This window comes from Papio anubis, chromosome 4 (assembly GCF_008728515.1).
Source record: "Papio anubis isolate 15944 chromosome 4, Panubis1.0, whole genome shotgun sequence".
Lineage (NCBI taxonomy): Eukaryota > Metazoa > Chordata > Mammalia > Primates > Cercopithecidae > Papio > Papio anubis.
In genome coordinates this window covers 152,383,125-152,393,383 of record NC_044979.1, presented here as the reverse complement: position 1 = coordinate 152,393,383, position 10,259 = coordinate 152,383,125, and the positions used below count along the sequence as shown (strand labels likewise).

At 37.0% G+C, this 10,259-nt stretch overlaps 1 pseudogene; it reads right to left on the bottom strand.

The window, feature by feature from the left end:
* Window positions 1-524: 524 nt before the first annotated feature.
* Window positions 525-1,745, bottom strand: LOC101018872 (annotated as a pseudogene).
* Between the last annotated feature and the right edge of the window lie 8,514 nt (window positions 1,746-10,259).

The following is a 10,259-nucleotide window of genomic DNA, read 5'->3' as shown; positions in this document are numbered from 1 at the left end:
CTGTGCATGTATACACTTGTACTAAAAAATTATCTTCATTTTATTTCCTTTTCTCCTTTTCTATGTGACATTAAATTTATTGACTTCATATCAGCATTTAAGTATTGTTAACTCTGTGTAATAGCATTTGGGATGGGGATTGGTGCATTTCCGGTTGTACGAAGGACAGTCGTATTATGTGAGACACAATTATACCTTAGTATTGTCTTCATTTGAAGACTATGTATGATCTCAGGAGGTGTGTATGAGTTCAAGTTGACAAAGGGTGGACTTGTAATGGTTAATACTGAGTGTCAACTTGATTGGAGTGAAGGATGCAAAGTATTGATTTTGGGGTGTCTGTGAGGGTGTGGTCAAAAGAGAGATATATATTTTTTAAACTTAAATTGTCTTTATTTAATTGACAGTGTTAGAGAGAAAAATTCCCTATCATTACTAAAGAGCTGAAAGCTTAATACATATTCTTTAGGAATAGTTGCTAACTCATATAACTATTTAGATTTGACTTAACAGAAAGGGAGGTCTTACAATGAAACAGGTTTATGATTAAAGATGTTACAATTAAACTATTCTAAAGACTTACAATATGCTTCTTAGCTAACATTATAATTGTATCATATTACTTAGGTTCAAGTTCTTTCTTCAAAGAGTCATCAGAATAACATGGATTGAAGAGACTTCCAAACACTTGCTATCTCTTGCTGTTGAGTTTCCATCATAATTTTTTTTTGCAACGTAGCCATTTCTTTCTTAAATTCATTTTGTGCACCAGTAAGTAGATAATCATGATTCTTCTCCAACCCTTCCATACTCTTTATGAACTGCTCATATAACTATCTAATTGTTTTCAGTCTCTCGCTCTGAACAATTCTAGATTGTTGAAGAATCTTTTGTTGCTGTCGAAACATATTACGTATTTTTTCTTCTTGTTCCTCAGCTTTCTGCATATCTAAATCCCACTGCTGAAACAAAGTCAGAAACTGCTGAGAATATTCTTGGTTCAGCTTCTACCTTTGATCTTGTTGTGTTTTCCAAACATGTTCGATTTTCTGGTTACTAGTTTTGAGAGAAGCCTTTGAATACATTTCTAGTCTCTTTCTCTTGGCAAGAAGAGCCTTGTTAATGTCAACTCCAACTCCTTCCAGCATATTCTGTACTTCACCCCCCATATCTTAACTACTCCTGCAGAAAACCTTTTCTTCCTACCTTTCTCAATGACTGCAGTCTTCCCTTCAATAACATCTTCCTCTGAACCACTCAGATCTTTCTTATCTTTAGTCTCAAAGTCATAGGCTCTCGTAAACTGATCTTCCATGGACGGCTTCCCAGATTTCCTGTAATACTTTTTTCCAGAGGACACCATATTTAGATGCTTCCTGACTGAAACAAACCGCAATGGCCGAGGCCCAGTTACCGGTCGTCGACAGGCGTCCTCCACAACTCCTCCACACGCGCGCTTCACCTCAGGCGGCCCCTTCTCCGCGGCGCTTCTCAAAGGAGATTAACATTTAAGTCAGTGGGCTGGGAAAGGCAGGCTCACCCTTAATCTGGGTGGGCACCATCTAATCAGCTGTCAGCTCAGCCAGGATATAAAGGCAAGGAGAAAAGGCTAAAAAGTCTAGACTGGCTTAGCCTCCCATCCTACAGCTTTCTCCTGCACTGGATGTTTCCTGCCCCTGAACATTGGACTCCAAGTTCTTCAGCCTTTGGACTCACACTGGCTTCCTTGCTCCTTGCAGATGGCCTATTGTGGGACCTTGTGATAGTGAGAGTTAATACTACTTAATAAACTCCCCTTTACATATATATCTCTTCTATTAGTTCTATCCCTCTAGAGAACCCTAATACACATACCATTGTGAAAATTCAGATCGCTGAGGATATGGAGAAGTTTCTAAAATTTTTCTTGAGGAAAAAATGTGACCTGCAGCAAAATGGCAAGTCTGGTATCACATTTTCCATCAGCAATGTTGAATGTTAGAAGATAGTAAGAATGACATTGGATTTCTAATAAATAATGTTAAAAGAGTCTTAAAATATCTTCTGCTCCCTTGCAAGGGAGGTTGTTTGAGGTTGGGCTGCATCTAAATGAGGAAGAAAATGTAAACAGAAAAAAATCTTGACATCCTGGAAACTGTGGAGCCAATTTGTCTCTAGACAATTTGTTTCTACAAAGGGAAACCCCAGAAATACAGCCATGTGGCAGGCCTGTAATCAGGCAGTCCAACTGAGGCATCAGGAGAAATGTTGATTCGATAAAACTGTACTTATTTTTCTAGCCCTTTTCTCCATCCCAGTAGAAACAAAATACTAATAAAATTGAAGACAAGACAAAAGGGTGGGAGGAGGGAGAGGATCAGAAAAAACAACTATTGGATACCAAACTTAGTACCTGGGTGATGAAATAATCTGTATCACAAACCCCCATGACATGAGTTTACCTATATAAAAAAACTTCACATATATCCCTGGACATAACATAAAAGTTAAAAATATCACAATGATCAATCTACACTGCTTGGATCTGCAGGAAACCATGTTTACATTCTTAATGTTCTCAATGACTTCCAAATTAAACTTCAACGTATGGCTAACACATGGCAGAATTAATTATATATCAATACCATTAACTTTAGCATTGCAAAAGTTCTGCAGATGATAAAATTAGCAGGAGAAAAGAACATAGTGATGCTGAAATGAAAACTATGGTCATTAATATCATCAAACATGAGAAGAAAGATTATAGGTACAACATCTTTGGGTTTGGCTTAGTATTTGGCCAAAGTACAAAGTACAAAGTACTGCTACAAAATATACATTCTTACAGCTTTGAAATAAGAAATAAAGATGTTAGTATTTTACTAAAGATACAAAGAAACTACACAGGAACTCAAAATATACATATAACAACTGGTTGGAGGGAGGCTAGTGGTAAGCCAGTGATTCCTCATTTATTATACTAATTAGATTATACCTACATTTTATAAATCAGAAAACAGCATAAGAAGTATATTATTAAAAGATATGGAAGTAGAAATTACATAAAAATGATACAGGAGTAGAATAGTTGTTTCTAGGAAAAGGACTAACGGATGTAAAAAGATGGGAAAAGTGAGTGCATTAATTCAACAAAATGGAAAAAGGTGATAAAGTAGCAAAAATGCATTTGGTGAGGTTAAAGAATTATATTAATAGAAGAATCAATTTCCATCATGCTCCATTCATATGATTCTCTATTCAAGACTCAAACCACTGAAGGACAGTATGTAAGTGCCACCTCAGTGATCAAGTGGCAATGTCCTGGAATTATCAGCCTAGCAGAACTATAACAAGCAGGGGAAGGAAAGTTCGAGAGGGAGGTGTTCCTAAGGACACAGAAACAATATCTGTCAGTACATACCATTACTTGGCTCTTAAGTGTGCTTGCATTTATGTGCACACACACACACATTCTTGCTATTCTTTTCTCCCTCATTTATGAATGATTGTCAGAATGACTGTTTAATTTTGAGAATTGTGTTTGCTTATTGTATTATACCATTTAGTGTTGTAGATGAAAGTTTGATGCTTACTAATTTATTTTTCTTTGTAGTTTGCTTTTGTTATTCAGAAGCAATTCAAATTTCTTTTTAGCCTTAGAAAATATGTATTTTTCTACAAATAAGTTTTATTCTCCCAAATAATCTGCCCTGCTTTCAGTTAGTTCTTTTCCACTGAAGACTCAAGTTTTTCTTTGGTTCAGGAACAATTAATGTCATTTTATTTTTGATGATGCTTCTCTTAGCTGTTTTGTAAAAATTTTGCATCTATCCTCCATGCCTTGTATCTTTTAAAGCATAATTTTAATTTTAAATATTTTCATATTGCTTCTTTGGAGAATTACTTGAATAATTTCCAATATTCTAGTTAGTAGCATCTATTTTGCTGTTCTATCACTCTTTTGATTATTTTAGCAACAATGTTTTATGTTTTCATATACTATTAGTAATTTTCAGAGAGTTCTCTTAAAATGACAGTTTATGCGTATTTATTTTACTGAAATTTCATTGCATATTAGAAAATTGTTTTCGGTTTCTCAGATTTATTCTCTCAGTGGGGTTCATGTGCTCCTGCCTCCTCTTTTGAGCTGGGATTCTTTCTTACAAGCTCAGTAATATTTCTAATTATCCTCTAATTATTATAAATATCTTGATAATCAGTGTTAGGAACTAGTGTATGTGTTTTATTTTTGGCAAAAATATTCATTAGTAATTATTTTAAAGAGCATATCCTGGGAAGTAAAGGGGGAAGGGGGATTAAGAGAAGTTGATTAAGGGGTATAAAAATACATTTAGATAGAATAAATAAGTTCTAGTATTTGGTAGTACAGTAGGCAAACTATAGTTAACAATACTTTATTGTATATTTTATTTTTATATTTATTTATTTATTTATTTATTTATTTATTTATTTATTTATTTATGAGACAGAGTCTTGCTCTGTCGTCCAGGTTGGAGTGCAGTGGTGTGATCTCTGCTCACTGCAACCTCCACCTCCCGGGTTCATGCCATTCTCCTGCCTCAGCCTCCCGAGTAGCTGGGACTACAGGCACCCGCCACCTGGCCCGGTTAATTTTTTTTTTTTGTATTTTAGTAGAGATGGAGTTTCACTGTGTTGCCCAGGCTGGTTGCGAACTCCTGAGCTCAGGTAATCCACCTGCCTCAGCCTCCCTAAGTGTTGCGACGTCTGTAAGCCACCACGCCCTAGAAGAGATTTGTGATATTCCCAACACAAACAAAAGATGCATGTTTGAGGTGATGGATATCTCTGTTACCCTGATTTGATTATTACACATTGTATAAGGGCATCCAAATATCACTTGTACCCCCAAAATATATACAACTAATATATATCAATACAATACACAGAGTATATTTTGACTATGAATACAGAAAAAGCATTATAATAATAGATAATTAGACATGCTTCACATTTTTAAAAACACAGTCATTATTTGAAATGATTCAAGACAGAAAAAAGTACATTCATCTGACAACTGGCATTTTCTTTTTTGGTTTTAAGTTTGTTAGATTAAATAAAAATCCAAAACTATCCAAGCACAGTTTTGTCACTTACAAAATAAAAACCACGGCTGGGCTCAGTGGCTCATGCCTGTAATCCCTGCACTTTGGGAGGCTGAGGCGGGTGGATCACCTGAGGTCAGGAGTTCAAGGCCAGCCTGGCCAACATGATGAAACCCCGTCTCTACTAAAAATACAAAAAATTAGCTGAGTGTGGTGGCGTGCGCCTGTAATCCCAGCTACTCAGGAGGCTGAGGCAGGAGAATCCCTTGACACCAGGAGGTGGAGGTTTCAGTGAGCCGAGATCACGCCACTGCACTCCAGCCCAGGCAACAAGAGCAAAACTCCATCTCAAAAAAAAAAAAAAAAAAAAAAAAGAAAAAGAAAATAAAAACCATAACTAAAGCCTGTAAGACTGCTGGAATATAATATTGTATAAGAATTAGATTAATTTTATTTTAAATATTTAGAATTAAAAATTTTTAATTTTTTTGTTAATTGAAGATTGTGGTAAAAAAAAATAGAGCTAATCAAGTATTTAAAAACTTGGAAAATAAACTTTAAGAGAAGAGACATGGTAGTACAGTGCAGGTTTCCTCAAACTGTGTCTCTTAGAACATTGAAGCACTTTATGTTACAAGCAATTTGTACAGACACAAGATTTGGCTTCAGGTACCTTTTCACTTATTGTTTATTTGCTTTTAGGAGAGTTATTTAAGCACTCGATATATCATGTTTTCTAATCTCTAAAATGACACCAATCAAATTTTCAAATCCCTATAAAATTCAGGCCTCATCATTAGATGAGTAAAGGATGAGGCGAAAACCAGCACAATGTGGTGCGGACCGTGGTAAAGGGGAGAACAAAGGTATTATCAACTACCTGGCTCCAGCCAATAGTTACTACATGAGAACACCAGTCTAGTGTGGCCAGATCTTCAGATATTGATGTGCAATATTTGAAAATGTGGTGGATAATTCCAAATGTTTAAAAATATTGTGTGTGCTGAACAATACATGTCTGCAAACCAGATCCACCCTGTAGATAAGCCATTTTCAATCCCTGGATTAGCTGTTCTTTAATCAATCTTCAAATACTGATATTTTGTGATTCTATAGGGATATGGAACAATGAAGAATATTAAGTAAGGGCCACCTATTAACAACTTTGGTATATTGTTGCTGCCCGAATAACATATTGTATTTTTATACAGAAAAAGTCCATCTGTTTTTGAATTATTATTAAGACATAAGAACTATTTTCAGTTATTGAGAAATAAAAGGGGCTTTGAAGACTCTAGTCTATATATCAGAAAGCTTTTAGGAGACCTGTAAGGTGAGCTTTTATGAAATGTTAATGTACAAGAGTGGTAGGTGGTTAGGAACCAACACTGTAAACCCCACTGGGGTAGTAACTGGACTAGATTTATGGGAGTCAACTCAATCACCAAGAGTATTACAAAATGGTGGTAAAAGCCTATATGAGGATCCAGTTAGCGGTCAATGACCTGATCTAGGAGTTAAAAGCTTATATGGATCTCATGGAAGCCTGCCAATACTTGTCCTCGTAATACATGATAAAACCCTGACAGTAAACTACCCCTGGGAGTTTGGCATTAAATTAGAAAGGCGGCAGCTCCCTTTTCTGCTGTTTTCAGATATCCAGGCACAGCCTCCTAATCCACTCTGCTAATTTAGAAGCCAGAACACATAAGTTCTATTTCAATCTCTCTCCAACACTTCATCTTTCCTCTGTCTGCTGTTACATAATTCAGAGCTATGAAAATATTAATGTGTGATACGCTCATTCAGTGTGCTACAACTTTCTACAATTAATGTCACACATTTATAGTTTGAAGAGAGGCTTAAGAAAGACAATCGCATTCTTTCTAGGAAATAGGTATAAAAGTGCTTGTGCTTTAGTCAGAGATAGTTTTTGTTCCTAAAACTTAGAAAGCTGGCCAGTCTAATTTGTGTGTAATAAGGAGGCAATGTTATTTTTCAAATAGCAGTCACCAGAATTCTTCTTGCATAGAAGTGTCTTTATTTAGGAAAATAATTATCTTTGTAATAGAGGAGGTAGAACGTGGTGTGCCCAAGGCAATGGGAGAAGGGGGTACGAGGGGCAGAGTGGGAAGAGGAAGAGGAAGGACGGTAGAAGACTGAAATTGCATAATGTGAATCCTCCCCAGATCTTTAGGAACGTCCGATAAACTCACAAATTCTTTTTAATTAAAATTTTAATGTTTTCAAATTATAGTAAATATATATATATGTAGCACAGAATATTTACCATATTAACTATATTTAAGTGTATAGGTCGGTGGCATTAGATACCTTCATATTGTGGTGCAGCCATCACCACCATCCATCTCCAGAATTTTTGTCTTCCAAACTGAAACTCCATACCCATTATCTCTCCACTTTCCCCTCCCCACAGCCATTGTAAAACAACATTCTACTTTCTTATTTTTATTTTTATTTTTTATTACTATTATACTTTAAGTTCTAGGGTACATGTGCATAACGTGCAGGTTTGTTACATATGTATACGTGTGCCATGTTGGTGTGCTGCACCCATCAACTCGTCAGCACCCATCAACTCGTCATTTACATCAGGTATAACTCCCAATGCAATCCCTCCCCCCTCCCCCCTCCCCATGATAGGCCCCAGTGTGTGATGTTCCCCTTCCTGTGTCCAAGTGATCTCATTGTTCAGTTCCCACCTATGAGTGAGAGCATGCGGTGTTTGGTTTTCTGTTCTTGTGATAGTTTGCTGAGAATGATGGTTTCCAGCTGCATCCATGTCCCTACAAAGGACACAAACTCATCCGTTTTTATGGCTGCATAGTATTCCATGGTGTATATGTGCCACATTTTCTTAATCCAGTCTGTCACTGATGGACATTTGGGTTGATTCCAAGTCTTTGCTATTGTGAATAGTGCTGCAATAAACATATGTGTGCATGTGTCTTTATAGCAGCATGATTTATAATCCTTTGGGTATATACCCAGTAATGGGATGACTGGGTCATATGGTACTTCTAGATCTAGATCCTTGAGCAATCGCCATACTGTTTTCCACAATGGTTGAACTAATTTACAATCCCACCAACAGTGTAAAAGTGTTCCTATTTCTCCACATCCTCTCCAGCACCTGTTGTTTCCTGACTTTTTAATGATTGCCATTCTAACTGGTGTGAGATGGTATCTCATTGTGGTTTTGATTTGCATTTCTCTGATGACCAGTGATGATGAGCATTTTTTCATGTGCCTGTTGGCTGTATGCATGTCTTCTTTTGAGAAATGTCTGTTCATATCCTTTGCCCACTTTTTGATGTGGTTGTATGTTTTTTTCTTGTAAATTTGTTTGAGTTCTTTGTATTCTGGATATCAGCCCTTTGTTAGATGAGTAGATTGCAAAAATTTTCTCCCATTCTGTAGGTTGCCTGTTCACTCTGATGGTAGTTTCTTTTGCTGTGCAGAAGCTCTTTAGTTTAATCAGATCCCATTTGTCAATTTTGGCTTTTGTTGCCATTGCTTTTGGTGTTTTAGACATGAAGTTCTTGCCTAAATTGGAAAAAACTGCTTTAAAGTTCATATGGAACCAAAAAAGAGCCCGCATTGCCAAGACAATCCTAAGTCAAAAGAACAAAGCTGGAGGCATAATGCTACCTGACTTCAAACTATACTACAAGGCTACAGTAACCAAAACAGCATGGTACTGGTACCAAAACAGAGATATAGACCAATGGAACACAACAGAGTCCTCAGAAATAATACCACACATCTACAACCATCTGATCTTTGACAAACTTGAGAAAAACAAGAAATGGGGAAAGGATTCCCTATTTAATAAATGGTGCTGGGAAAATTGGCTAGCCATAAGTAGAAAGGTGAAACTGGATCCTTTCCTTACTCCTTATACGAAAATTAATTCAAGATGGATTAGAGACTTAAATGTTAGACATAACATTCTACTTTCTATCTCTATGAATGTGGCAACTTTAGGCACCCCATATAAGTGAAATCATACAGTATGTCCTTTGTGACACATTCTTATTGAGATTGTTTTGGGCTGTGGAAAACAATGAAAGGGTTGAATTTCACATAAGGAACAGCTCGGTTGGATCAGAGGACACTGAGACAGACATGGCTCCAGGTATATAAAACAGAGGCTTCTACTCACTTCAGGTTGACAGTGTGTTACCATAAATCTTTGCTTTTGTCTCTGGAGCTCCTCTGATATGCTAGGGATGCCCTTTGTGCCTTGGTTTGTAAGTGTGAAAAAGTCAAATTCTTTGGGAGTTAACACACTAATGATAAACAGTGAGAACGTATCCACAAATACTGCTGCCTTTCATTCTTCCAGCAGGTAGTTTGGAGAGGTGTTCTGTACACTTTATTGAAGTCTGCTTAGAACAGAGTCCTTTGCATCCACAGTGGCAATCTCAATAACACATCTTTCTATGGGTTCTTCCTTCTTTTCTGTCTCACTCTTCTCTTCCCCTCACTTCTGCTCACTGGGTTTGCTTCCCAAGTATACTACTTACTTACAAGTCTTGTCATAGACTCTACTTTTCCAGGAAGCTACTCTGAGACAGCCTGGTTTATGTCAGGTGTTTAAACCATTTGTTATGGTTTAAATTGTGTCCCTTCCCCCCAAATATGTTGAAGTTCTAGCTCTCGGGACCTCAGAATGGGGTCTTATACAGAAATAGAGCTGCTGCAAATCTAAGTAGTTAAGATGAAGTCATGTTGTAGTAGGTTGGACCCTAAATCTAATATGACTGATGTCTTCATAAGAAGATAAGAGACACAGAGACGCAGGGACATGAAGAGAGAGTGCCAGGTTATGACAGAAGCAGAGATTTAAGAGCTACAGTTGCAAGCCAAGAAACACAAAGGATTACCAACAGCCACCAGAAGCTATGAAGAGGCAAGGAAGAACTCTCTGCTGCAGGCTTCAGAGGAAGCGTGGCCATTCTGACATTTCAATTTCAGACCTCAAGCTTCCAGAACTGTGAAATAATACATTTATTTTTTTCAAAGCCATCTAGTTTGTGGTTCTTTGTTACAAAAACTCTAAGAAACTAATACACCATTGTTATAGTCTTCTGTCCTTTTATGGGGGCAAGACTATCAGAGACATGAATGTACCATGTTCTTCCATAAGTCAGGTTAGGGCTAGAGTGGACT